This window comes from Halichoerus grypus, chromosome 9, assembly GCF_964656455.1.
Source record: "Halichoerus grypus chromosome 9, mHalGry1.hap1.1, whole genome shotgun sequence".
NCBI classification, from domain to species: domain Eukaryota; kingdom Metazoa; phylum Chordata; class Mammalia; order Carnivora; family Phocidae; genus Halichoerus; species Halichoerus grypus.
Window position 1 is genome coordinate 37,577,624 of NC_135720.1, and position 23,133 is coordinate 37,600,756.

Genomic DNA, 23,133 nt, shown 5'->3' on the forward strand with positions numbered 1-23,133 from the left:
GATTTAATATTTTGTTGGGGAATCAGAGGTAACATAAACTTTGAACTTACTTTTAAGAAGCTTGAAATTTATCTGGAGAGAAAGCATACAGAAAAAATAACTCTAGGAGGGAGGAGCAAGATGGCAGAGGAGTAGGAGACCTAAATTTCGTCTGGTCCCACGAATTCGGCTAGATAAGGATCAAACCAATCTGAACACCTACGAACTCAACAGGAGATCAAAGAAAAGAATAGCAGCAACTCTCTGAACAGAAAAGCGACCACTTTCTGGAAGGTAGGATGTGCGGAGAAGTGAATCCAAGGCGATATTCAGGAGGATAGATGGCGGGGGAGGGGGCCTCCATCAGCCGCTACCGGCAAGTGATAGAGCCAGGAAGCACAAAATCGGAACTTTTAGAAGTCTGCTCTGTGAGGGATGTCGCTCCAGTGGCTAAGCGGGGGGTGGAACCCTCTCTGGGACAGTGTAGTCTCAGGACCCTCGGGGTCACAGAAAGACCAGGGGTGCCTGAGTGTGGCAGAGCTCCCAGGTATCAGAGCAGGGAAGCCAGCTGCAGAGACGGAGCCGAGGAGCGGGCTCTCAGCTCGGGGTTGCCATAAACTGTGATCCATGGCACAGTCAGGCCACTGCTCTTCCAGCAGGGATCTAATAAGTGGCAGATCCAGGGAGACTCCCCTTCCTCCCCCGGGAGGAGTGGCTTGGGAGCGCACTGCAGGGATCTGCTGGGTTTGGAGGCTCCATGCCGAGTTGGGTGCCAGAGATAGAAACGCTTGGTCACAGGCCAGGTGAGCATGGAGTGCGGCCAGAGACCAGGGAGACGGGAGTGATTGACTGCTTTTCTCTGGGGGCTCACTGAGGAGTGGGGCCCTGAGTTCTCGGCTCCTCCGGGGCAGAGATTGGGAGGCCACCATTTTCACTCTCATCCTCCAAAGCTGCACGGAAAGTTTGCAGGGAACAAAAGCTCCCGAGAGCAAACCCCAGCGGATTACTTAGCCCAGACCCGGCAAGGGTGGGGCAATTCTGACTCCGGCAAAGACATTTGAGAATCACTGCGACAGGCCCCTCCCCCAGAAGATCAGCAAGAACAGCCAGCCAAGACCAAGTTTACCGATCAATGAGAATGGCAGAACTCCATCACTAGGTGAATACTGCACATAGAATTCATGGCTTTTTCCCCATGATTCTTCAGTCTTTCAAAGTTAATCTTTTTAGTCTTCTTTATTTTTTCCTTTTTCTTTTTTTTTTTTGAATTTTTCTTCTTTCCTTTTTCAACCAACATCAATTCCTTTTTAAAAATCTTTTTTAATTTTCATTTTTACAGTCATATTCTATCCCTTCATTGTATTTAACCTTATTTTTGTAGATATATATAAGTTTTTCTTTCTTTAAAATTTTGGGATACAGTTTCTTCTAACAGACAAAACTATACCCTAAATCTAGTGTTTGGCTTTGTTCTAGTCTCCTGCCTAATCACATTCTCTCCTTTTTTTTTTTTTCTTCTTTCTTATTTCAACCAACTTCTTATCTTATTAATTCCTTCTTTAAAATCTTTATTAATTTTCATCTTTACAGTTATATTCCATCCCTTCATCGTATTTACCCTCATTTTTGTATATATATAAGTTTTTCTTTCTTTAAAATTTTGGGAGGCGGTTTCTTCTAACAAACCAAAAAACACCCAAAATCTAGTGTGTGGCTCTGTTCTATTCACCAGCCTGATCATATTCTTTTTTTTTTTTTTCCCTTTCTTTCCACCACCCTGGTTTTGGGTCTTTTCTGATTTGCTTAGTGTATATTTTTCTGGGGTCGTTGTTACCCTTTTAGCATTTTCTTCTCTCATTCATCTATTCTCTGGGCAAAATAACAAAATGGAAAAACACACCTCAAAAAAAAAAAAAAGAGGCAGTACCAACTGCCAGGAACCTAATCAATATGGACATTAGTAAGATGTTGGAACTAGAGTTCAGAATGACAATTATAAAGATACTAGCTGGGCTTGAAAAAAGCATAGAAGATCCTAGAGAATCCCTTTCTGGAGAAATAAAAGAACGAAAATCTAACCAAGTCGAAATCAAAAAGGCTATTAATGAGGTGCAATCAAAAATGGAGGCTTTAACTGCTAGGATAAATGAGGCAGAAGAGGGAATTAGTGATATAAAAGACCAAATGATGGAGAATAAAGAAGCTGAGAAAAAGAGAGATAAACAACTACTGGATCATGAGGAGAGAATTCAAGAGATAAGTGATACCATAAGATGAAACAATATTAGAATAATTGGGATCCCAGAAGAAGAAGAAAGAGAGAGGGGGGCAGAAGGTATATTGGAACAAATTACAGTGGAGAACTTCCCTAATTTGAGGAAGGAAACAGGCATCAAAACCCAGGAGGCCCCCTCAAAATAGAGAAGCCCCCTCAAAATCAATAAAAATAGGTCAACACTCTGACATCTAATAGTAAAACTCACAAGTCTTAGAGACAAAGAGAAAATCCTGAAAACAGCTCGGGACAAGATGTCTGTAACCTACAATGGTAGAAACATTAGTTTGGCAGCAGACCTATCCACAGAGACCTAGCAGGCCAGAAAGGACTGGCATGATATACTCAGGGCACTAAACGAGAAAAATACGCAGCCAAGAATACTATATCCAGCTAGGCTGTCATTGAAAATAGAAGGAGAGATAAAAATCTTCCAGGACAAACAAAAACTAAAAGAATTTGCAAACACCAAACCAGCCCTGCAAGAAATATTGAAAGGGGTCCTCTAAGCAAAGAAAGAGCCTAAAAGTAACATAGACAAGAAAGGAACAGAAGCAATATACAGTAACAATCACCCTACAGGCAATACAGTGGCACTAAATTCATATCTTTCAATAGTTACCCTAAATAGGCTAAATGCCCCAATCAAAAGACACAGGGTATCAGATTGGTTAAAAAAAAAACAAGACCCATTGATATGCTGTCTGCAAGAGACTCATTTTAGACCCAAAGACACCCCAAGATTGAAAGTGAGGGGGTGGAAAACCATTTACCATGCTAATGGACATCAAAAGAAAGCTGAGGTGGCAATCCTTATATCAGACAAATTCGATTTTAAACCAAAGACTATAATAAGAAACAAGAAAGGACACTATATCATACTTAAAGGATCTATCCAACAAGAAGATCTAACAATTTTAAATATCTACACGCCTAACATGGGAGCAGCCAATTATATAAGCCAATTAATAAGAAAATCAAAGAAACACATAGACAATAATACAATAATAGTAGGGGACTTTAACACCCCCCCTCACTGAAATGGACAGATCATCTAAGCAAAAGATCAACAAGGAAATAAAGGCTTTAAATGACACACTGGACCAGATGGACTTCACAGATATATTCAGAACATTCCATCCCAAAGCAACACAATACACATTCTTCTCTAGTGCACATGGTACATTCACCAGAATAGATCACACCTTGGGTCACAAATCAGGTCTCAACCACTACGAAAAGATTGGGACCATTCCCTTCATATTTTTGGACCACAATGCTTTGAAACTAGAACTCAATCACAAGAGGAAAGTTGGAAAGAACTCAAATACATGGAGGCTAAAGAGCATCCTACTAAAGAATGGGTCAACCAGGAAATTAAAGAAGAATTAAAAAAATTCATGGAAACAAATGAAAATGAAAACACAACTGTTCCAAGTCTTTGGGATGCAGCAAAGGCGGTCCTAAGAGGAAAGTATATAGCAATACAAACCTTTCTCAAGAAACAAGAAAGGTTTCCAATACACAACCTATCTCTACACCTAAAGGAGCTGGTGAAAGAACAGCAAATAAAGCCTAAACCCAGCAGGAGAAGAGAAATAATAAAGATCAGAGCAGAAATCAATGAAATAGAAACCAAAAGAACAGTAGAACAGATCAACGAAACTAGGAGCTGGTTCTTTGAAAGAATTAATAAGATTGATAAGCCTCTGTCCAGACTTATCAAAAAGAAAAGAGAAAGGACCCAAATAAATAAAATCATGAATGAAAGAGGAGAGATCACAACCAACACCAAGGAAATACAAACAATTATAAGAACATATTATGAGCAACTGTATGCCAGCAAGTTAGATAATTTGGAAGAAATGGATGCATTCCTAGAGACGTATAAACTACCAAAACTGAACCAAGAAGAAATAGAAAACTTGAACAGACCCATAACTAGTAAGGAAATTGAAGCAGTAGTCAAAAATCTCCCAACAAACAAGAGCCCAGGGCCAGATGGCTTCCCAGGGGAATTCTACCAAACATTTAAAGAAGAATTAATACCTATTTTTCTGAAACTGTTCCAAAAAATAGAAATGGAAGGAAAACTTCCAAACTCATTTTATGAGGCCACCATTACCTTGATCCCAAAACCAGATAAAGACCCCATCAAAAAGGAGAACTACAGACCAATATCCCTGATGAACATGGATGCAAAAATTCTCACCAAAATACTAGCCAATAGGATCCTACAGCATATTAAAAGGATTATTCACCACGACCAAGTGGGATTTATCCCTGGGCTGCAAGGTTGGTTCAGCATCCACAAATCAACATCCACAAATTGTATTAATACAATATATTAATAAAAGAAAGAACAAGAACCATATAATCCTCTTAATAGATGCAGAAAAAGCATTTGACAAAGCACTGTATCTTTTCTTGATTAAAACTCTTCACAGTGTAGGGATGGGGGTACCTACCTCAATATCATAAAAGCCATCTATGGGGGCGCCTGGGTGGCTCAGTTGGTTAAGCGACTGCCTTCGGCTCAGGTCATGATCCTGGAGTCCCTGGATCAAGTCCCGCATCGGGCTCCCTGCTCTGCGGGGAGTCTGCTTCTCCCTCTGACTCTCCCCCCTCTCATGTGCTCTCTCTCATTCTCTCTCTCTCAAATAAATAAATAAAATCTTTAAAAAATAAAAAAAAATAAAAAAATAAAAAGCCATCTATGAAAAACCCACAGCAAATATCATTCTCAATGCGGAAAAACTGAGAGCTTTCTCCCTAAGGTCAGGAACACGGCAGGGATGTCCACTACCACCACTGCTATTCAACATAGTACTAGAAGTCCTAGCCTCAGCCATCAGACAACAAAAAGAAATAAAAGGCATCTGAATCAGCAAAGAAGAAGTCAAACTCTCACTCTTTGCAGATGATGATACTCTATGTAGAAAACCCAAAATACTCCACCCCAAAACTGCTAGAACTCATACAGGAATTCAGTCAAGTGGAAGGATATAAAATCAATGCACAGAAATCAGTTGCATTTCTATACACCAACAACAAGACAGAAAGAGAAATTAAGGAGTTGATTCCATTTACAGTTGCACCCAAATCATACGATACGTAGAAATAAATCTAACCAAAGAGGCAAAGAATCTGTACTCAGAAAACTATAGAATACTCATGAAATAAATTGAGGAAGACACAAAGAAATGGAAAAATGTTCCATGCTGATGGATTGGAAAAACAAACATTGTGAAAATGTCTATGCTACCTAAAGCAATCTACACATTTAATGCAATCCCTATCAAAATACCATCCACTTTTTTTAAAGAAATGGAACAAGTAATCCTAAAATTTATATGGAACCAGAAAAGACCCCGAATAGCCAGAGGAATGTTGAAAAAGCAAAGCAAAGCTGATGGCATCACAATTCTGGACTTCAAGCTCTATTACAAAGCTGTCATCATCAAGACAGTATGGTACTGGCACAAAAACAGGCACATAGATCAATGGAACAGAGTAGAGAGCCCAGAAATGGACCCTCAACTCTACGGTCAACTAATCTTCGACAAAGCAGGAAAGAATGTCCAATGGAAAAAAGACAGTCTCTTCAACAAATGATGTTGGGAAAATTGGACAGCCACATGCAGAAGAATGAAACTGGACCATTTCCTTACACCACACACAAAAATTGACTCAAAATGGATGAAAGACCTAAATGTGAGACAGGAATCCATCAAAATCCTTGAGGAGAACATAGGCAGCAACCTCTTCGACCTCAGCCGCAGCAATTTCTTCCTAGAAACATTGCCAAAGGCAAGGGAAGCAAGGGCAAAAATGAACTATTGGGACTTCATCAAGATAAAAAGCTGCACAGCAAAGGAAACAGTCAACAAAACCAAAAGACAGCTGACAGAAGGGGAGAAGATATTTGCAAATGACATGTCAGATAAAGGTCTAGTATCTAAAATCTACAAAGAACTTATCAAACTCAACACCCAAAGAACAAAGAATCCAATCAAGAAATGGGCAGAAGATATAAACAGACATTTCTGCAAAGAAGACATCCAAATGGCCAACAGACACATGAAAAAGTGCTCAACATCACTTGGCATCAGGGAAATCCAAATCAAAACCTCAATGAGATACCACCTCACACCAGTCAGAATGGCTAAAATTAACAAGTCAGGAAATGACAGATGTTGGTGAGGGTGCAGAGAAAGGGGAACCCTCCTACACTGTTGGTGGGAATGCAAGCTGGTGCAGCCACTCTGGAAAACAGTATGGAGGTTCCTCAAAAAATTGAAAATAGAGCTACTGTACGACCCAGCAATTGCACTACTGGGTATTTACCCCAAAGATACAAATGTAATGATCCGAAGGGGCATGTGCACCCCAATGTTTATAGCAGCAATGTCCACAATAGTCAAACTATGGCAAGAGCCTAGATGTCCATCAACAGATGAATGGATAAAGAAGATGTGGTGTATATATATACAATGGAATATTATGCAGCCATCAAAAAAATGAAATCTTGCCATTTACAATGATGTGGATGGAACTAGAGGGTATTATGCTAAGCGAAATAAGTCAATCAGAGAAAGGCAAGTATCATATGATCTCACTGATATGAGGAATTTGAGAAACAAGACAGAGGATCATAGGGAAAGGGAGGGAAAAATGAAACAAGATGAAACCAGAGAGGGAGACAAACCATAAGAGACTCTTAATCTCAGGAAACAAACTGAGGGTTGCTGGAGTGGAGGGGGGTGGGAGGGATGGTGTGGCTGCGTGATGGAAATTGGGGAGGTATGTGCTATGGTGAGTGCTGTGAATTGTGTAAGACTGATGAATCACAGACTTGAACCCCTGAAACAAATAATACATTATATGTTAAGAAAAAAATATTAAATAATAAAATAATAAATAAATAAATAAATTTGGAAAAAATAATTAAAAAAATAAAAATTAAAAAAATAACTCTAATTTTAATATTCTTTGAGCATTTGCCGTTTGCCAGCACGATATTAAATGCTTTACATGCATTGTTTTATTTAATCTGTTAAGCAGTCATGTAGGTAGAGATTATGATTTTCCCCTTTAACAGTTGAGGATGTTGAGACTTAGACGCATGAAGTGCCTTCCCAACGTCCCACAGCAAGTAAGGATCAGAGCTGGAATTTGTGCTGTGTCTGGCTTCCCATCCTTATCTCCTAACTGCTGCAAAGGGCAATAGAGCTCTCTACCAAGTCATATGGAGACAAATGCAACTGTGGTGCAGACTGAGTTCATAAGTTTTTATCAAGACACAGAATAAAGAAACAGAGTTTGTTAATAATGATATTTTGGAGCTGAAGTTTGAGTATTTCCCATTCATCAGAATAGATGTAGAATGTCACCAAGGAACATGGTGAAGAGACTAAAATACTAGTGAGTGTATTTTATGTCAGTTTCTACCACTAAAATTTGTCCCTTTCATAATCTGGCCTTCCTCCCTTCCTGACCACACTGCCTTCCATCTCCGAACTTTTGCCCTTCTCTCTGCCAAGAGTTACTGCCTGAAAACCTGAAAAGGGTGTTATTGTCATTTGAACTCTGTCCTTTTCATCTGAAGAAGTGGTATGGTGTGGATGAAGGGATTTTGTTTCTGAGTAACCAGCTTCCAGACTTGACCACGGCCACACCCTTCTCACTGGCCTACTCTCCTCCACTTCAGATCCTGACAATCCAGGTGATAGAGTGGGGCCGATGCCTTCACCACCCACTGCAGGTTATCTGACCCTCTGAAATTGCTGCAGATTTCAGTTGTGTCCCTCTCTATAGGTCAGGCTACTCAGGCACTATTATGGACTCTTTTTCTGATCCCTGGGTCTGTAACAAATCTCTTCCCTTCCTTCATGTTCTCTTAATTTTGCCCAAACCTATCTCCTCAGTATTTGCTTCATCTTGTTCTACCAACCAGACCCCACTCTCACCGAAGCCATTCCCGGGGTTCATCCAGCAGTCTCTCTACTGGGAAGAATCCTTTCTTGGCTTTCATTTCTTTTAGGTTCTTCCTGATTTGGGTGATAATTCTTGTGTGTGTGTGTGTGTGTGTGTGTGTGTGTACAATGCTCACAACAATGAAACCCTCAAACAGATGTTAAACTTAGTTATCATTTGTGTGCTTGCTTGCATATTTATTATTCCTTGTACTTTCTTCTTGTACGGTTGGGTGTGTGGTTATATTCTTTGCATTGTTAAGTGCTCATTTTGAATTTTAGATTTTAAACTTCTGCAGAACCCCGTCTACTTTATTGCCTGCTAAAATGTTTTGAGCTGCACTGTGTGTATTTGGGCAATTGAATCCTATTTGGCTATTAGAACCAATGGAATACAATTTAAAGAAAAACAAGATAATACTAAGTTTTGGACTGCTTTTATGGAATTCATTTATTTTTCTTTCTGGGTTTTGGATAGCATATGTGAATTTTATGGTAGAGTCATACAAATTCTAAATAATTAAATAGACTAGTGTGGAGTGGTGAAAATTCCAGATTGCATTCATTTTAAAATGAAAACAGTTGTGTCACTTTTAAGAATGTATAATAATATGAATCATGTACAAAGTATTAATAATATTTCTTTTAGGAGACCTACAATATTGGTGTAATGGTCAGGAGGCCATATATTATACTGAGCACAGGAAGAGGTACTTTTGAATCCCAAACTTCCCATGTAAAAACTTTATGTTCCTGGACAAGTCCTTCAACTCCCAGATTGTACATGTGTCCTCCCAAATCAGTACTGAGGATTCAGGGAGAACTGTAAACAAAGCACTTAACATGTATGTGTTGAGCAAATGATAAATATTCAAAATATTTTAGCTGATGTTAATATTTTAACTTGCTTTTGACAAGATACTTCAAAAGCACTTTATTTCTTTGTTCCTGTCATTTTGATTCCATTTGATTCCATTTACTCAGCAAACTTTTTCCTCATGTTCTTTGTCTGAGTAATCCATATATTCTCTCTAAGGGATTTAAATTAATGTAAGTTAGGTGGAATAAGGACAAGAGAACTTTTTCTCTGCTTCCTCAGCCCTGCATAGCTTAGAATCTTCTGTCTTGTGGGAGCAGAGAATCACAGAGACAAGAAGTAGTAGTTTCGGCAACCTCTCCTTGGCCTACGGTGGCACTCAGTAGCAAGACCCTCCTGCTTGGAGGTTCCTCTTTTCTCTTCCATTCCAAGTTGGCTCACAAACTGTATCAGAATTCTGGTAAAAGCAGGAATGATGGCACTATGGGGGCACCTCACTGGATAGAGATAAGAGATGGGGCTTAGAATTTACACTCAGGCCAACAGTGTAGACACACACACTCAAGGAGTTCATCAGAGAAGAAACACTGGTGCGAGGCAGCAGGGTCCTTTGTCAGAGTGTTTTCTGCCTTTTTTTTTTTTTTTTTTTTTTTTTTTAGGAGCTATGAAAAAGGTCTATAAGATGCCTGAAGACTTTATAGGCATGTCCACCTTGGTAAGGAGGGATTGGGATCTTGGTTCAAAGGGTTTAGGATCCAGTAGTAGAGAGAACAAGTTGGATTCAATGCTAGTCAATAAAAGAGAAATAATGCCTGATGAGTGGATTCATTTCTCATTTCTCTGGAATGGCAACTTTCTCACAATTATCTGAATGAATCTCACCACTAGTGGGTGATGGGACCCACTGAGGTCAGAGCCCAGCACCAAGGTGTCTTTGAAGGCAGGGTGCTTCATCTGTGAGAAAACCATCTGGGACTCCAGAAGGCCTCATGCATCTAAACAGCTTCGCTTGTTCATTTATTATTTATTTATTTACATCTACTCTAGACTAATCACTAACAGTTGATTACAATTTTAAGCAATGTTTATGACATATTTAAACTCTTCCAGTGACTTTTAGGATGATGAGTGAAAAAAATCTTCTCATTTCTTTGAAATGTTGTACTACACATTCACCTGGTATTTTCCAAGCCAGTTATTCTAACACAAAGGCTTTTTAATGACTTTTCTACACCCACTATACATGTGGCATTAACTGAAAACTTGAATTTCCCTTTATTTTTGTTTTCTTTAATAACATAAATCTCTTCTAATTATAAATTCCTTGAAATGAATTTAGGCAATGGAGCAAATGAGTTATACTGAATAGCTTGTAGAGCCAAAGAAGCATTCTGATAGACTAGACTTACAAAATATTTTCTTGTCTTTCATATTCATTTTACTTAGGGTACAGAGAAACATGTAAACGTTTTTCCTTCAAGTTTGGCTCCTGTGAAAACAGACAACACTCTAAGTACTCTCAGGCAAATGCAACTCTACAAGTGTCTACATTGGTCAATTTGCTTAGAAGAACTATCTTAATTAGCCCACAGTAAATTTGACTGAAAACCTTTGAAACTGTCTTTACTATAGGATCTGTGGAATCCTTCATGTACATGTTCAGGTATCCTGTGCATTTCCTTGTCCTTCTGCCAGCGCAGTTTTTCTAAAAGGCAAATCTATCACGCCATTTCCCTACCTAGTGGTCCCCCTTTGTAGGATAAATCCAAACTACCTGCAGACCAGACTTCTTTGAGAGCTGGCCCCATCTCTCACCATTTCCCCTATGACCCCCATGCCACATTCCTGTGGACTCATTTGTAGACTTGTGAACGTGCCCACGGCTTCACTCTGTGTTCAAGCCATTCCATCTAAAAAGAATGTGAGCCCCTCATTTCCTCTCCCCTCCACCTGCCTTGGGAATGTCCACTGTCTTTGCAAGTATTCAAGCAACACTTCCTCTCTCAGCCCAGGAAGAACCGTCCTTCTTGCCTCTCCATCACCATCGCCATTTCACATCCTTCCCTGACCACACATGGCATCGTTAGGTTGCACCTCATCTCCCCAGCTGGCCTGTCTTCCTTGAAAGAAAGATCTGGCCACAATATTCACTTTTATATCCCAGTGCTGGCCACACAGTGAGTGCTCTAGACGTGTGTATCGAATGACTGATGGATTAGGTGAGTAAACAAAGAATTGGATGACAAATGATATTCTCTTACAAGAATAGCCAATGATCCCCTGCCAATAACTGTTATCATGACTTGTTCTTATAGACTGTCTCCGTCCCTTTCATTTGTGATACTGCCACAGGTTTCAGGGAATCACAACAGTCTGGAGTTGATGGTCAGAACGTTGTCATTTTCTCCAGGGCTCATTGGGCTTTCTGTGGCTTGACACCCTAGTTGTTTGCCCATTAATAATAAAAAAGAAAAGAAAAGAAAAGAAAAGAAATAAGCAACTAGGAAATGTTGCTGCTGAGTGTTCAAGACATTCCAGCCCACTCCTCACTTGGCCTTGAGGACTTAGACATCTCCATGCTCAAGGACAATGGAACCATTTCAGCTAGACCTCCTGGAATGGATTCACTCAGCAGGGGCATGACTCCTTCAGGAATCGAAGGACTCCCTTCTTGAGTCTGGGTGGTAGAAAATAGCACGTGTGTGCACGTGTATGTGTGTATGGGTGTGCGTGTAAAAGTAAGGGAGTTCCTCTTGTATGTCATTTTTTTTTTCCTCTTGTATGTCAAAGAGCAAGGAAAAAACTGATAGATTTCATGGATATTTAATCTTAATATGTCTCCAGCTGAACTTCCGGGATCTTTCCGTTCCAAAGCTCCTGCTGCTTTCCCTGTCTCCGTTAATAGCAACTCCATTCTTCCAAGCACCCAGGCCCAAATCCTTGCAACAGCGTCTCGGGATTCAGCCCCTCCCCCCCCCCCCCCACAGCTACCCCTTTGGCTCCAGCCACTGCCATATTTCACCGGGATCGGTCCCGTTGCCTCCCACCTGGAGCTTCCGTCACTGCGCAGCTTCAGTATGTTTTTGACACCGTAACCACAGCAACCTGTCAAGACGTAAGTCAGCTCCTGTGGTTCCTCTGCTTAAAACCCTCCAATGGTCTGACGTCTCATTAAAATGAAAAGTTAGAATCCTTCCTGTGGGCCAGAGGCCCACATCCCCTGGCCCCTCGGAGCTCAGCTCCTCCCCACCTCCCTGGCTCACTCTGTTCCAGCCTCGCCAGCCGGCTCCTTGAACCGCTGAGCACACTGTCACCTCATACTCCCTGAGCTTGCTGTTCTCTGGGCATCCAGTGTCCTTTCCTGTTTGGATAGATCCCTCACTTCCTTCAGATCTTTCCTCTCAACCGTCTTCTCAGTGAGGCTTTCCCTATTTAGATTTTGCTCTCCATCCTGCACTCCATTCCCTCCTCCCCTTTCCTCTCCAGTATTTGTTGTCCACCTGTTCTGTTTACTGCCGTATCCCCAGTGCTTAGAACAAACAATGTGTGGATGCTCAATAAATATCTGTTGAACTGATGTTGGATATTTTAAAACCTTGTTTTCAGGAAGACAAAAAGTATGATTTTTCTTTTGGCTGAGATTCAAGACATTGTGCTTAGTAGCAGGAGACTCTGGAAGCTTATTAAGGTCTATGGGTGGGAGAAAAAAGGGAGAAGGGAAAAATTATATTTCTTGGTTACAGGTTTGCCATCTAGGTGGTGTGTGCTTGGTTTTGCTCTCCTAAAAAGTCCTCTAGTCAGATCCCTGGATGGGTCAGAGGCAAAATGAGGAGACTTCAAGGCCACAGTGTCAGCATGAAGAACAAAGTATGCCAATATGCAGATTATCCCGGAAATTTTTTTGGATCTCCTTGAAGTGAACTGTCTACTCTATTTTTAAATCTGTATTTTTAAAAAAGCAAAAAAAAAAAAAAAAAAAAAAAAAAGTGAGCATTTGTGAATGCAATCACAGAATGGTATGAACCCAGAATAAAAACACCAAGGGGGGTGTTTCTGCAGAGGCCCAGAGGACAGGTTGGGAAGGGGGGTGAGAAGACTCCTGGAGCCGGAGTGGTGCTAACACCGAGGGGCACCGGGCTCCCTGCTCTGACCCACGGCCTTGCTACTCCTCAAGCCATCAGCCAAGGCTGTCTGGGGAATCTGAAGCCTAAGCAAGTTTGCTGCTTTGTCTCTGGACAGATCGCCAGGAAGCAAGCAACATCTAGAGCCATGGAGCCAACCTGACTTGACAGGGAGACTGCCTGTGCCCACACACACTCCAGCTTTCCTGTTTAGGGGGTATTCACAACCTCAATCCCATCCCTCCCCACTGATCAGGCCACTGTTATTTATTATATGTGAAAGCAATACATTTGGACTTTAGGTTTTAGGCCACGTGTTTTCTGAGAGGCTTTCAGCAACTGTGCAGCGCTTACAGGTTTGTGGAACTCCTTGGATCTATTCTTGGGCACTCTAAATTGATAATGTTTTGCTAAGAGATGCTGTTTTCTCTTCTTTATATTTTATCTGTGAGGGCCACTTAAAATCTGCTGCAAGAGAAATTATTATAGTGGACATTGGCTGTATGTTACTATTTTAGGCTGAAACAACTCAAGATTTTTGTCCCCTGCAAAAAGACTCCAAATCAGTTTTCAATATTTGATGTGTGTATGTGTGCGTGCGTGTGTGCATGTGCACGTGTGCCATGAAATTAAAGATGTCTGAAAATCCATTGTCAGATTTGGATGAATAAGTTCAGAGAGGATTGAAATATTTATTTATTTTTATTTAAACCTAACTGTTTCTAACCTGATTGTTTCTAAGGGTAAATGAGCAAATACTATAGCATATGTTTAAACTTTTCGCAGGATCTTACCACTTCGTTTTAGCAAATACCACTTTTTCCTTTACACAAATGCCTCAAATTTACTCATAGGCCCTCCACTCTCCCAGAGAAGAGTAATAGATTTCAGTGTCCTGCAGGGAAAAGTTAGGGTAATTTTTATTTGGGAAAGAGTAGATTTTGGAAGCTATGAGATTCCTTCTCAGGTATGTGATGGGCTACATGTGGTTAAGGGATAAATATTCTAAGTTGCTCCAAAGAGAAGAGTTAAGACATCAGGTGGGAATTAGAAATGAGCAAAAAGATTTTAGTACCAATGCTGAATAAGGTTGTTTAAATGTGGAACAGCTTTATTGAAAAGTAGTGAGTTCTCTGTTTCTGGAAGTTTATTGGTTGACAGATTCCGTAGATATTAAAGAGAATATTGCTCAGGTACAAATACAGTCAATTCTAAAATTCCATTGCTGAAATAAGATGAAGTTGGCTGAGGGCTGTTTTTGTTGTTGTTTTTAATGATTATGTAAGTGTCTTTATCCTCAAATTTCGGCAATTGCTATTTTGAACCCAAACGAAGGCCTTTGCCGTTTTTCTCTGTTAAGCTTCATCTGGCTGTCTGGGTGGCTCTCGTAATGAGCTCCCCTACCCTTAGAAAATGTTCTCAGTTCTATGCCCACCTGGCAGGGTTGCTGCAAAAGGACTTCTTAGCCTGGTAGAAGGTCAGAGAGAGAAAGGAAATGAGATGGTATTGTGCTAGGGATTTGATACACATCATTTCATTTAAACCACCCTCTATGTTATGTAATATCATCTTCATTTTACTTAATGAAGAAACTGGAGGTAAGTGGTGATGTTGCATAACTTCCACAAGGCCACATGGTGACTGAGCAGAGATTCAGGTCTGGGGCCACCCTTACATGGCCTCCTCTCTCAGCTTTTCTATTCTGATGAGTGATGTCTGCACACAGAGACTGGGGGGACTATCGCTACCAAACTGTTTAATCAAGGTGATCAAATAATCAGTTCCTTTGATGATTTAACTAATTTGTTCATTCAGTTGACATCTTTGATTTTGTTTGCTAAATTGGACAGTTGTTTGGGACACTTGTAGAAAAATCTAAAGACATCTCTCAGGCTCAATTGGCAATGAGATGAGTTCTTTATGAGCACCGTATCAGGGAGTTTGATGTGGCTTTTAAACAACAATATACAGAACCTGGCATGTGGCTGTGTGTGTTGAGGGGAGGAAAAATGATAACAGATGGGAGGATAGATAGAAAGAGGCTGGTCCAGTGGCACAAAGGCCAACAAAGTGAATTCTTAAAGTCTTAAAATCAGGAATTGTTCAAGTTGGAAAAGATCTTAGAAAACATTTTCATTTTGCCCTGTCCTGTTACTGACGAGTGAGCTATGCCCCAGAGAGTTGAACTGAGCTGCCCACGGGCACACCCTGATTAATGACAATGCCAGATAGGCCCCCTGTCTGATGACTCCTTTTCTAGAATTCTCTGCACATTCAAACAACCTGCTTTAACAAATGAGTGTCTCCTAGGAGAGAAAAATGAAGTCTTGACAGAAAGGCACCAAATTGAAATATGTGCAAAGTCATTTAAGTTAGTGACATCACTGACCTTTCAAGGGTCTTGGAGGTAAGGTTAATTTTTTATTTATCATTTTAGGTCAGGCTGCTTTCAGTGTTTCAAGGTGAAGAGAAACTCTCTCACTCGTGAAGCAGTAAGCATCACCAACACAAATACTATATCTATCTTGGCAAAAAGGTTGCCAAGTAAATATTTGAATGTTTTCATCCTGCTTTTCTCTGGGATTCTGTCCTTGTCACATTCTTAGCTGATAAAGAGCTGATAAAAAGATCATCAGGAGTCACCAATGCTCTTCTTCTCCTATAGATAAGCATACTTATAAGCAGAATATTTTATTTTTCAAAGAGCAACCCTTAATTTGGTTCTCAAGGGAGGGAAAGAACAAAGAAAAGCCAGGATTTGCTTTACCTTCTATACCATGTCAGCCCTCATCCACTCTATACTGCTCTGTAAAAGTTGGAGACAAGAGAGTGACTCTAAGATTACATACATTTCTCTCCAACTAACTAAAAAATCTGGTTCTAGGACTCCCCATCCTCTGCTTCTCTTCAGCTCTAGTCTCAAGCACTACTTTGGGTTTCAAATGGATGTTAGATTAAGTATTTAAAAACACAAAGAGATTGAGAGCTTTGTATGATCATTTTAAGAGCTTCCACATTCTTATCTTTGGGGATCCCTGATTAGTAGAACAACTTACTGGTAAATTTATTTCTTTCCATTAAATGGAAGTTGCTAATCAATTCCTTACATTCTCACTCTATTAAACCCTGGCCCACAGGCCTGGTTATTGCTACCCTGAGAAACTGACTCACATTTCCATTAGGCAAATCCAAGTTGACTTGATGGGTTGCCCTTCAGCTGCCTAATTGCTGCTTTGGGTGGGTGAGGTCCCAGGTTTGGACCACAGTTTCTAAGCTCTCAGGAAAATTTAGCTTAGTTGAAAACTATCTGGTAAAATGTCTCCTCATACTAATTCTAGCTCCTTCAGATGAATCCTAAACCTCACTAACCATAATGAATTGAATTCACACGCTACAAAACCCCAACATGGTTCAAGCCTGATTCTGGGGTATAATCATCTGAAGTTTAGATTCTAATCAGAGTTCTGGCCAGAAAGGAGCCTGCCAGCTTAGCCAAAGTAGTGGTATTTAGGGGCTCAAGGATCTGAGGATGGGAAGCTCCTTTGGATATTCTAAAACATATGCATTCCATTTAGGACCCTTCTCTTGAGAATGGCTTGGACTCCTATGCCAAAGGAGCACGAAACTAACATACTCCTCTCAGCTGTATAAATATCATTCGGCAGAAGATATGAGCTGGAATGCCAATAGTCAGAATACAGCCTTTCATCTTCATCATAACCTCAGCTAGGCTGTGTGCCTGTGTTTGACCTCCTTTTTGGGCTGCTTGCTTCCTTTTACCCAATAGAATGCTACCATGCAGTGTCACTAAAGATACGGAGGGAGCTGACAAGAGGACTCTGGAGAGCTACTATAGTAGCTCTGTGATGCAAAGATTAGCAGCGGGTCCTCTGCCTGCTGTAGGCATTGGAACATTTCCCATGATTTCCGACCAAAATTAAAAAGCCATATTTGAGATATTCCCCAATTTAAGTCAAAATTAAGTCCTATTTTTCAATCCTCCCTGCCTTGACTGGTTCCCGTATGGGCCAGATTGCCCTTCATTCCTGAACTGAGAAGGACTATACTCCCTGAGTCTCATTTAAGCACATTTATTTCTCTTCTGCACCCAGTACAGAAGTTATCAGAATTTCTTGGTTCTTAATTCCCTTAATGTCTCCGTAATTTTTTCTTATGGTATGAAAAAACAGTTCCATTTCCTAAGTAGAAATTTCCAAACAATCTTATAGTCATAGTTTGGTCCATGTTCAACAAACATCACTGTATTAAAATCCCCTGCAGCACCGCTGTGAGTTTGCTGTGGCACGCCGGGGCCCCTCCGAGCACAGCTAGGCACTGTACTGCACACAAGGGAGAGTTTAACATAGTTACTTCCTATCTCATGGAGCTAAGCAATCTAATAGAGAAAATAGTGAAAGTGTGGTAAAGCATGTTATTCAGCAAAGCAAGGTAGTATGTCATAATAAGAAAGGTATTTTATTGGTCAGAATGTTTGATTGCAGAAACCAGAATCCACAGACCTACTTTGAGCAGGGTTATTATAGAGTATTAGGGTGCTTACAGAATTTCTAGAAAGGCCAAGGAAGCAAAGTTGGATGCTACACAGCCAGAAGAATGGTCCAGCATAGCACAAAACTGTTTAGTGAAAATCTCACTCTGGTGATCCTTGCTTTCTTCCACCCAGCACCTAGGACCCTAGGTTTTCTACCTGGCTGCCTCAGAAGAATAACATACCTCCCTGCAGGGAACAATTACCTCACAGTGGCCAGTTCTTCTTTTTAAGTCTCATGTGACTCAGAGGTTTACTTGGGGGAACCTAAAGCATAGGTAGAAACTCTGATGGAAGAGTTTGGGATTAGTGGGGCTTTTTTAGTTCTCCAGCCTCTTTAGTACAAAAAGGCAGTCCAGAAGTGGGTTGGGATGAGTGCCATGTGGTATAGAATCTGCCATATCTGCCCTGGGTCCAAATGCATACGATGGTTGTTAAGAAAGTATAAGGATCAGATTTGGTTGTGAGATAATAGGAATCACTCCATCCATCATGGACATAGAAGTTGAACGGGAGCTCAGGAGACTGGTGGTATCTCAATAAGCTGAAATGTTACAATGGAAAAAATAAGACAATCAAGGTTTCAAAGATAGGGAGGAGTACGGTAAGATTGAGGAAATAGTGATCATCATTTGGAGCATACATTAGCAAGGAAGGATGGAGACATAAGGTCAGGAAATTGGGTTGTGTCAATGTGGTAAAAGTCTTATATTGGATGGAGAAGTCTCTGAGTACATGATTAAGGTTCTATGAAGAATTCTGATTAAAGACTAAGTGGAAATAGAAATGGAAAAAATCTTGGGCGTCTTCTCTTCTCTGTCAATATTTGCTTCCTGGGTGACCTCATCTAACTCCTGGCTTTAAAGGTGTCCAAATGCTAGAGACCCCACATTTCCTATATCCAACCCAGATCCCTCTTCTGAACTCCAAACTTATATATCCAATTACCTACTCTACATGATATAGATATAAATAGGCATCTCAGACTCAACACATCCAAAATGGAACTCTCGATTCTCCTTCCACCTTATAGACCTACTGGACAGTCTTCCCATCTTTGTAAATTGTAGGTTCAAAGTTCTAATTCTCAGTCTAAAATCACGGTGCTATCCTTGACTCCTCTCCTTCTCTCACACTGCATATTGACTGTCCACAAATCCTGTCAATTCTTCAGAAGACATCCAGAGCCTGACACCTTCTCATCACCTCCTCCACTGCCACCCAATTATAAGCCACTATCATCTCTTGCCAAGATTACTGCAATGGCTCCTAACTAACCTTCTAGCTTCCAAACATTCTCTACACAGCAATCAGAGTGTTTTTACAAGTTGAGTCAGATCAGGTTACTCCTCTGCTCAGAACTTTCAGTGGCTTCCCAACTCATTAGAGAAAAAACCAAAGTCCTTATAAAGTTCTATTTGACCCTACATGATTTTGGCCCCAGCTACTTCTCTGACCTCTCCTTTTACTCCTCTCCCCCTTGCTCACTGTGCTCCCACCCTGGCATGCTCACTAGTCCTCAAACATCCTAAGCACACCTCTGCCTCAGACATTTGCAACTGCCATTCCCTCTGCTTTAAACGCTTTTCCACCTGATAGCCCTTAGCTCTCTCACGCACTTTTCTTCAAGAATCTGCTCAAATACAATATTATCAGAATGGCCTTCCATTGTGCTTTGCATGGAACAACACTGGACACCATCTACCTTCCTTATTTGCATTTATCACCATGTATCACATTATATGTATACATATATGTGTGTATTTAAATAAATATAAAATATATTTTAAAAATTAATATATTTAAAATATATGTTTAATTGTTGACCCTTCTTATGAACTAGGACAGTGCCTGGCATATAGTAAGTGCTTCATAAATATTTGTTGAATGAATATAATTAATAAAGGGGAGATTCATAATGAGGACATACTATAAAATAAAGAAACATCCAGCAAAGTGGTAGATTATTTTTTATTTCCACATCTCCAGGACCCCACCCTATTACTCCATGCATGTTTCGTGTATGACAAATCTGTTAAGAAAATCTTGAAAAATATGAATATCCTGTGAAACAACGTGTTCCCCGGCACTAGATATAGAATAGCATGATTTGGAAACCAAACAGGTGGCCAATTACAACTCCGTACACTTCGATAACCCCTGACAGATTATACGGCTCTTCCACATTCATCTTCTAACCATATCCTCACAACAATGCTGAGAGTCAGTTCAATGTGTTGTTCTCATTTTAGAAATGAGGAAAATGAGGTTTAGCAAGATAAAGTTACTTCACTTGGTCACACAGCAAGAAGGTGGCCAGTGGAATTCCAGGTGCATCTGAGAAACTCCTAAGTTCTTGGCCTTTTCCCATCCCACCAGGCACATGGACCCTAATTAAAATGCTCTGTAAAGAATGGAGCCTGTTACCTCCACCCTCTGTCTGTTTTTCTTAGTTGAGCAGCTGTACCAAAGTAGCCAGTGACTTTTAGGTTGGTGCAGCTGCTGAGTTCAAGAGAAACTGATCTGGAATTTTTAATGTGTGTTTGGTGTGGAAGCACCTTGCACATTAGGGCCGGATGTGTGAAATTGCTCAGTGTTTGGATTAACAGTGATTCAGAACACAACTGTGTTCAGACTGATTGAAAGATACATTCTTCTGGTGGGAAGAAATATGGCAGTGAATGAATATGGATGAGGACTCTGAGGAAGTTTATCAACAGGTGCAGCACTGCTGTCCCTGGGTTTAAATGATTTGCATGCATTTCTTGAGAACAAGCACTGTTTGGCAGAAGGGGAGGAGATGGGCTTTCCTTAATGCAGTTGTGATCTAGGTTAATTGAAGGAAGATCTTTCTGATGAGTGTTAAGGACTTCCTGGACAGGTTTCCCAGAGTATGTGTGGCTCTTTAGCCTCTGAGAGAGAGAAGAGAGGAGTGAGTCTCCTCCAGGCCACCCCTGCAGACGCAAGCCTGGATACAGCCAATCTTGCTCTGAGGACTGGAGATGGAGGTCTGAAGGCGGAAAAGTAAGTATTTCTGGGAAAGTTAAGATTGCCCCTGTTTCCAACTGCCTGGCACAGGAAGAAAACAGAGGGACGGATTGTTTCATTTGGAAAATGGGAGACAGACAGATGACAACTGTGTGGAAAGCGTAATTAGGGAGGATTTGATTGTTTCCTTCAACAGACAGTGCCAGGACTAACATATACCCTTTACAAAGTAGAAAACAGGGAGATTTTAACATAACAAAATATTCAGTGGCACAGAGATATCTGTGAAGGCCATTTACACCGGGAGGCTGGAAGTGAGGGGAGCACTGTTTCCTCTGGCTCTTGCGGACGTAAAATGAGGGATTCCGGCCATTATCTGCACGATGGTCGTTGTCTATTTCCCCTCAGTTACTAGAGCTCTCAGTCTCAGGTGGAAGGTTTCTGTACCTAGATCATCACTCTAATCTGATAGTCTCTCTTTGCTTTACACGGTAAATACAACCATAGTGGCAGTGTGTTCGTACTGCCTGCAAAAAACCCTTTGGTCCAAACTCCCCACCTGAATGGCTTTTTTTTTCCCTTCAAGGTGAAGATGCTCACACCTAACTTCTAGGGATTCTGATTTAGTAGATTTCGATGAGGCTGTAGCAATTGAAGTCTGAAACAGCTTGATTTTCAGCTAACTTTGGAAGGCACAAAACCCACAGTGTCCTTTCCCGGGAGGGTGGCATGCGCTGTGTCATAAAACAAACTCCAGTTCTCTTTTGCTTTCTTAATATTTTCCGAGCGCTGCTGAGCAGCAAAAAATTCCAGTTATTTGAAAGGTCCAGTTAATTGGATTTCTGTGTGTTAATACGGTAGTGCACTTTCCACTGGATTTTTTTTGCCCCCGCTCACAGGATGAGAATTTGGCAGGGAGTGGCCTTGTTCGCCTCCAGCCTCTAACGTCTGTAACCTCAGTATGTCAGCCTCCGGGCTAGAAGAAGGACACTGCCTCATTTCTTCCTCTGCCGAGAAAAGAAAACGTTACCTGAAGGTTCACGTTTTTTCCTCTTTCAGTCTGATATTTCTGTTCCTGTCAAAGAATAGAGTGGTCATGTCATCCATGGAAAAGAAAAAAAATAATAATAAGTAAAAGAAAGGGTACATTGATGTGCCTCCTGAGGAAAAAGCAGATCACGAACAAGGGGAAACTTTGAGTGGGATTTCAGCCTTACTCAAAACAACAACTCTCTTTACTCAGCAAAGAGCACAATATTCAACCTTTTCATGGGAGGATTTAGTATTCTTTTCAAAGCTACATATCAAAACCCCCCGCACAATGGAAACATTCTCTCTCACTGGGGCATTAAAGAGGAGAGAACTTGCAACCATCCAGGCTTTCTGAAATGTATGCTTTTCATTGCGGCCTCAGATATGTTCTCTGGGGATCGCGGACTTAAAACCCTGAGGAAGGGGGTAAGGAGCCATCATGCCATTTCCATCAAAAGCAGTTGTTGAAGGCCATTTTCCCATTTTCTGTCTCTTCTTCCCTACTTCACAGTAATGCTTGCATTCCTATAAAACAAGGCTTCCTGCAATAGGCCAGCAACACTGTTCCTTCCCCAGTGCCAGTCGCTTTTCAAGTGGGTGGTGGGAAAAGTGAGAACATTTGGTACTGGGGCAGAGTCCCCTCAAAACCCATTAAAACAAAGTATTCTGCCCTTTCGTTTTGTAGGGATTTTTCCCTCTATGTAATTCAATTTAACTTCTTTTGGGAAGAAGGTCTGTCATCAGTTAAAAGTCGCAATCTCTCCATCTACACAACCAGAGTGAAACAGGAATGGAGACTTTTCCATTTAACAGAGCTCTGTTTGATTGGCCTTATCCTCGTACTAGGAAATGCATAGGGAAGTGTAGTGACTTATACATATTTGTATATATTTTGTTGTTGTTCTTTGCTGTGATAGACAGACTTCTAAAATGGCTCCCAATGAGCCCTGCCCTCATATGTGAGCTGGACCTAATGACTTGCTTTTAATGAACAGAACATGGCAAAAGTGATGGGATTTCACTTCCACAATTACCTTACAAAGGACTATGACTTCCGTCTTGTTAGCAAGCTCTCTTGTGGGCATATTCTGTTACCGTACTGCGATTTGCTTTTTGGAGAGGCCTACAGGGGAAAGAATAGAGGGAGGCCTCTGGTAAGTAGCTCAGGAGGAGTGGAGTTCTCCAGAACAACCTGCAAAGAACTGAATCCTGCCATCAACCACAAGAATGTGCTAGGATACAAATCCTGCCTAGCTGAGCCTTGAAATGACTGTAGCCTTGTGAGAGACCCAGGGAGAGCCAGAGGACCCACTAAAGCCATGCCTGGATTCTTGACCCAGAGAAACTGTAGGATCATAAATGTGTCCTAAGCTGTTGTTTTGAGATAATTTGTTACA

The 23,133-nt window shown here is 40.9% G+C and overlaps 1 long non-coding RNA gene across 4 annotated transcripts in view; it reads left to right on the top strand.

Annotated features, from left to right (window-relative positions):
• The window catches only part of LOC118545989 (uncharacterized), a 334,610-nt gene that overhangs the window by 235,026 nt on the left and 76,451 nt on the right, over positions 1-23,133 (top strand). For 2 of the 4 annotated variants that reach the window (XR_013441131.1, XR_013441129.1), the window contains one exon: positions 20,598-20,740. The exons of the other annotated variants lie outside the window; for them this stretch is intronic. This is a non-coding gene — a long non-coding RNA (uncharacterized LOC118545989). The remainder of the gene's footprint in view (positions 1-20,597; positions 20,741-23,133) is intronic. 4 annotated transcript variants of the gene reach the window in all.